The 7,144-nt window shown below is 47.1% G+C and overlaps 1 pseudogene; it reads right to left on the reverse strand.

The window, feature by feature from the left end:
• Positions 1-201: 201 nt before the first annotated feature.
• On the reverse strand, positions 202-2,340 carry LOC115318215 (annotated as a pseudogene).
• Between the last annotated feature and the right edge of the window lie 4,804 nt (positions 2,341-7,144).

Here is a 7,144-nt window from a genome sequence, read left to right on the forward strand (position 1 = left end):
ATTCACAAATCAACACTGCTGGAGTTTAACATAGATACAATTGAAAACGAGCGTGTTGGTTAATAGATACAAAACTTTAAAGTATAAAAACAGTGAGGACGGGGACAGGGCATCTTTCATTTAGCAAAAACACAGAATGGCACAACGATAAAACCGCCCCCCAAAGGTTTCAACGCTCTCAAAGAGGGAAAGGAGATAATTGTTATAACGTATAATTGTTAGGACGGGGACAGTGTCCTGTCCCCGTCCTCACTGTTTTTATACTTTCAAGTTTTGTATTTAACACAGACTTTGGCGCCTCTGCACAGCTGGGAAGTAGTGCCTAAAAAAAACCACTCTAATTTCGGCACAACTTTCTTCAGGAAGGAGTCGTTCCTTCTCACTTCTACACATTCTGACCCCTTTGGCGAATACACATAAAAGTCGCATATCCTCACACCTAAGACATACATGCTTATTTGTACTTGTGTGTAGTAAACATGACTTTCCTGTAGTCGTAGCTTTTCTCCTTCGTAGTAGAGATAGTCCACATTGATATCCTTACTATGGGAAGGAGCTGAGCTAGTTGGTTGGACGTTTTGGAGGTTGATATCCCTGTTGACTACAGGCTTGGCCTCGCATCTGGAAGGGCATTTTATTTCTAGGAGTCGGATCTCCCCGTCTTCTTCTACCAAGCCGTCAGGGCTGCAGCACAGCCATGGCTGTGGGGCACAGACAACAAATCCTACTTGGATAACCTTGTGTTTCTCCAACGACTCGTACTCCCTCCGGGCTTCAGGTTCTTTTTCAATGCCATAAGCACATGCAGCACTCTTGAACGACCGCGGTGTTGCAAGGTCTTTCGCCAGGGTTTCAAAGTCTGCAGTTCGTATTTTGATTCGGTGAGCCTTGGAGCTGGCAGAAATTCTTGCTGCCCTCTCATGGTGCCACTGTGGGCAAGCACTCTGCAGCATCGTGTACTTTGCAATGTCCTTGCATTCATCTTGGCTCACCATAACCTGAAGAAGGATATCGTCGCATACCTCTTCGCATGAAATGTTTTGTGCTCCAAATATTACCTCGGGTCCAAGTTGTGGTAAAAGCTTGTCGAGACCTGCGAGGTTCTCCTTCACTTGCGCTTCTTGCCGAAGCATAATGCCCAGAGGGCAGTTCGAGTCAACGATCGAAGCTGGTACTGGTTGTCCCCGCAGTTTGCCATCTGGTAGTTTCGGAGCGTACATCTCGGAAAACGGAACACCCTTGTTGTAGATGCCCAGCTGCTTGGCTGATGGCCTCTTCCACACGTTCGTGATGGACGTCTTTGTCGACGTGTCCTCCTTGTTCACGTATGCCACAACTGCTGCTGCATGCTTGCACTGGCCGCATGTGCCACCTCTACAGGTGCAGTGAGCTTCCACGATTCTCCTGCTGTTGTCCAGCTAATGACAAAAGGAAACCATAGATGTAACACTACTTAATGGCCAGTCAAATTCATTGAACATTGTCATTATGAAGATTATCAGCCCTACACCTTATCCTCTCAACCACAGCAACAAAAAAACATTTTCACAAAATATTCGTCAGAAGTGTGCAGGAATTTATTTTAGTTAGGACGACCAACGTGGAATGAGATGAGTGAGACAACTGTACTACAAATGCAGGCACATTTATCCCGTTAATGTCCCCCCCCTCGCGAAAACAGTTTGAGGAGACCGTTTCTGCTACTGGTCGGACGCTCGATCCTATTTCAGCCAGCGGTGAATGATCCCTCTTTTATATTAAAGGCGAGAACGCATTTTGCAATGAGCTTGGGTCTAGCAATTGGTAGCAGTGACAGAAATGGTTTCCAAAAATCACCCCCAAAGTCTCACAGGCGCTGCCGAAATTTCCTGAACGAATAAAGGTTGGAGGCTTTTGTAACCGTAGCTGTCGTTCACGAAATTTTTGATATCGCGGCTCTCTGGGTGCTCAATACAATCGAGCAAGCTACGACAAAGAGATGGCATGTAAACAAACTACTTCCAGAAAAGATAAAGGCAGGATAAGCAAAGAGAGAGATCGTTACACAGAGCAACGAAGTGAAGCGAAACATTGCGCAAACTCGACGCCGTGCGAATTGCCATAATCGGAAGCAGTAAACACAGCATCGCTACGATCTAATCTAGGCGATCGGCAACCCCGGATAACTCCAAGATTCTGAAGGATGGACGGTTAGTAAATACGCACAAAGTACTTTCTGAGCACTGAATAACGGCAACTTACTTTGATTGTTATGGAGTAGGCTTCTTGGGAGACGCTTGCCTGTCGCACACACCTCGCATTCAGGACCGACGACGCAGTCGATACTCTCTCGTTTACATCGAAGACATGTCCACTTTCATGCAGTTTTTCGCCCTTCTTTGTAGTGGAATCGCGAAATAGGGAGTCAGCTAGGATGTCTCTAAAACCGGCCCGAAAAACTAAGCCTCCGACCGCGGAAGCTTGCGTCGCCATGGCTTCCAGGTGTACGAAGCCGTCTGCAGGCTGCCGGACAACACTCGCAATCTAGCACCGGCTCCGCCGCTAGCGGCGCCACGCGCGTTTTTCAAAGCGCCCCCTGTAGTTCCCGCACGGAGTGTATAGTTAGTTGGAGTCGCGAATAGATGATCTCATCTTTATAGCTCTTTTGCTTGCATCAGTTAAATTCATGATCATGAAGTGTCAAACCTTATGGCTCTTCCACTCTGACTTTCTCTGCTTTCTTAAGTTCTATAAAATCTTTAAAGAAACAATTAAATTACTCGGGGCTTTGACTTTACTTTTTTTTAAGACCGTTTGTTTGGACCGCAATTCTTGTGCCTCTGAGAGTTTGGACTTTCTCTTAATTCCTCGGATTTACTCTGCCTTCGGCTCCTTTCTGATTTCCCTGATGCTCGGGCCAGCTGAGGTGCTTGCAACAGCCAGGGGGACCACCTCCGGCCTTCGTCCGAATATGTCAATAATTTCCTCGAGGAATGGCCAATCCTTCCTGCGAGATTAAAACGTGATTGAAAGATCTCATCAAAATCTTTCTCGAGAAATATAAAAATGAAACTTGAAATGCGCACCTGTTTTTGCTGCTCTTGGTGTTGTGGTCCTTAACCCCTTGTACGCTTTTTTTAAATTTTCTATTGTGACACTGCTCCTCAGTGACCGGGTACCCCATCTCATTGAGGGGCTCGGCCACTCTGAAATAAATTGCTACAAAATTTAGTTTCTTGTGACAGCATTGTTGAAATGAACGCTCCCCGAAATATTAATTGCCACTCTTGGCATCTGAATGGAGCCCCATGTAACGGCAATTTGAGGCATTTTGTTGCCATCTCGGGGCCTTCCGAAGTGATGGGATGGTACAAAATTGATATTCTGCATCTTTATATTGAAAGCAAGCCCACCAAACCGGTGAGTTCCTTATGAGTGGCAAACATTTTGACTTTTATAAACATCTCTCATCTTCGGACGTGCTCCTGTGAAACATTACGCGTTGTGGGTGTCTAGCCCCAGGTAAGCAAAGCATCTTTTCCTTTTTTAAAAACATTAATAAAATAAGAGTCCGTGTTACAAAAAAAAAAAAAAAGAAAGAGGAAATCGCGATTACGGAGTTGTGGCATGAGTATGCATTTTCTTCATTTCACAGCGATAATACAAAAGACCTGAAAATGCATCCTTTTACCCTTTCCGGAACGTCCTGAAGACGAGATTGCTTTTTTTCTCCATCCTTGCCATGCGCTTGATCAAGGTCAGTACGACTGGTCATGTTTAATACATGTACACCTCCTTGCTGGACGTACACCGGCTCCACCTGGTCACCTTCCTTTCGGGCTCTTATTGATATCGAAATTATTTGCCCCTTTCAGTTAGGCATCAAAAGTTTGTTTTTATTAGTTAGCGCAATCGCTGTAATTATACTCCACATACCCTATATATATATACGTTCCACACATCATAATTTACATTGATTACATTTTGCAGAAATTTAGAATCATCTTCCACACAGTATAGTGGTACTCAGTGATATATGTAACTTAATTACCTTCTGATGGAGGAGGAGGAGGAGGAAAAACTTTATTTGAATGCCAGCAGTCGGTGGTACCTTGCCCCGCGCAGGGGTGGTGACCACAACGCGACGGGGCCCCCACGTCTATCTCGCGCCTTCTACTCCCCGGCCCCGAGCATTCCCCTTATCTAACCGGGATCGGGAGGGAGAGCCGCCCGGTTTTCCGGGCGTTCCCTTACCCCCCCTACTATCGCCTGCCCGTTGCCTCTCCAGGGCGGTCGAGATCTGCTGGACGGCCCTACGTTGAGTCTCTAACGGCCGTATTCTTAAACGGGCCTCGACTCGAGACTCCACCTCGACTCACTGGAGTGGAGAAAAGCAGCTCGCCTCCACTCGAGGAGCCATCGGGCTTCACAGACGCGCCTCGGCGTTTCCTCGGCTGAGGAGCTCCTCGAGAACGCTTCCTCCACTCGAGGAAACTCGAGGAGACGTGAAAGGCGTCTGGTTACGAGGTTGTAGTAAAAAACGAAGTTGAAAACAATTTTGTGGTGTGAATTACGAACATATTAGTTCATTTTCTTTGAAGGGACACATTTTACTAACATTGAATTGGGAGTCTGCAAGATTTCTGCTCCGCAGCACGCATGTTTTATGCTTTCCGGCCGGTTTTCGGACAAAGAGCCACAAGCGTTCTCCAGTCTGGCAACGGTGGCGGCCGCTCTCCAGCTTTTGCGTCGTAGAGGCAGCTGTAGCTCGCGGCCGTCGTTCGTCTCTGCGTCTCGCCCGTTCTTCGCCGTCTCACCTCGTCTCACCGCTTATCTGCTTCGCTGTCACCGCCTAGAACGAGCATTTTCACCCTTCCTCTTTCTTCAGAGTCCTACTAGAGTGCCTTGCCCTACAACGATGTCGTTCAACGAAGGTGACAAGAAGGGGCGAGTGGTTTCACGAAGGAGGGGAGCTTCTTCGTCGTTCTACTAACAACTCCCCGAAAGAAGCTAAAATTGACGCGTAGAAGAGTCTGCACCAAGTATAAGCGCCAGCCGCATGTCCGCCCATGAGAGTTGGGACAACGGTAAACCCAAGTGGAAGAAAACAGACTCCGAGAAGAATCAGGGCATCCACGCAGCAGGTGTGTAAGCAATTTCTATATTCGTTCAGAATAACGCAACGGGTTCGCAAAATCACATGACAGGACGTGTGTACTAGATACCTCTGCAAGGGACTTTGCTGTGGCCACCTGGGGGGCTATGTTGCGCTTTTTGCACTCCCAGGAGACTAGGGAGAGGGAAGTGACGTCAACAACGCAGCAAATGCAGATTGGATCTTGATTTTGTTTTCTTCTGTCAACATCCAATCTGCATCTGCTCTAGTCGTTGACGTCACTTCCCTCTTCCAAGTCTCCTGGGAGTGCAAAAAGCGCAACATAGCCCCCCTGGAGCTAGTCAAGCACGTTACTGTCGAGGCCGTAGGTGGGCAGTGACGGTGAATTGTCGCTATCTGGTGATTCTTGTGCCGACATCGACAACTTACTTTGCGTGTTGTGCTATATCCAAGCGAAAGTTACGCTGCGAACATTCTGGTTGCGCCACACTACCTTAGCCTCCGGCCCCTTTCTTGAGATTAGAGAGGAACCTGGACGTATAAAGAAAAACGCGACGCACGAAACTGACACTAGTGCACGTAGAAGTTACGCTAAGTAGGAGTTTCGACTATGTAAATTAGACGTAGCACCTCATCTCCTTGTGTGCTAACCTTTTGAAGAAAAAAAAATCTTGTGCTGGTTTAATTGACTACCAGCTCTCATTTCTTAATTGTAACCTCCTAAGAAATGCCATTATGTGAACATGAGACGTGCTGGAGTCCAGTTGTTGACAGATGTCTTTTTTCAGGTGTCCATGTTAGTGTGCAACCATTGTCATTTATTTGCGAGGTTAACCAGCACATTGTACTGGCATGATTAAGCTGGCACAAATTTAATATGGGTAGAAGTATACATTATTGATTTGAAAAGTTGTGTGTCTACAATATGACTGTTGTCGATGATCACATTAAGCTACTCCAGTATTTTCCATATATAAAAACAGCACAGGTATGACATCACTTGTTTCGCCTTTATTTCTTGCAGTTAAGTGTCAAACAACAAATTGTACCGCATAAGTTGTAGTATGATTTGTTTTTCTTTCTGCGTTGTGCTCTGTACATCTCAACTCATGGATGCTGTCACAGGATATTTTTCGGCCTTTCATTGCAGGAGGGGGCACTGGTGTCGCACCCGCTGAACAATGAGCCCGTCCCTCCATCTTGTGGGGGCACTGGTGTCCCACATGGCAATGCGGCTGCCAAGCCCGTACAACAGTGGCAGCGCCCGCGCTGGTTGGCCGGTGCTGTCAATGCTGCCAGCCGCCATTCCCGAAGCCCCAGTGAACGAGCATGACGACTGGCATGATGCCTGGTAAAAGTTTTCGATTGCATTTGCTACGTACCCATGATGGTTAGTTGCTACTTGATCACACAGCTTCCAATGTTTATTTATAAAAAAAATCTGTTTATGCTCTTCCGTTTATTATTTCGATTTTGGCATACTGTCTCGTAGGAACGCTAAAACTGTGACAATGAGCCACATTTTCATGAATGCGACTTGTTAGGGGTGCCACGTAGAAACACAGTAAATTCCTTGGGTCTGGATAATGACATGTTTTTTGACGAATACACCACACGTGTGCCCGAGGGCCAACAAGGTCCGAGATAACAGCGCTGTTTCTATCGCCATTTGGAGTCTGCTCTGCCGCTACTGACAGTATAACGGAAAGGAAAGGGTCAGAATAAGGAAGGAAAACTTTCATGTTTACCAACAGTTGGCATTTAACATTTCTGTAATAAGGTCGTTGTGACAGTTTCTACCAGTTCTCCGGTGTCTTCAACGTGCCTGTAACACTCGGCGTCAGTGTGTTGTGCTTGCCTAGATTCACCTGCCTCACCGCTGCTGGACTGGGGTGGCATCATGGAGGTTGCGGTTGCTGCGCCACCAACCAAGCCCCTGCCTCCTCTACCTCCTCAGCCGCCACGTGTGGCTGTCCGAGTGAAGACAACTAAAGGGCCGCACCAACTGGAGGAGCTGCACCTGCTGCAGGTGGAGCTACGTCAGTGTCA

The sequence above is a fragment of the Ixodes scapularis genome, unplaced genomic scaffold (assembly GCF_016920785.2).
Source record: "Ixodes scapularis isolate PalLabHiFi unplaced genomic scaffold, ASM1692078v2 PGA_scaffold1__304_contigs__length_218370807, whole genome shotgun sequence".
NCBI lineage: Eukaryota > Metazoa > Arthropoda > Arachnida > Ixodida > Ixodidae > Ixodes > Ixodes scapularis.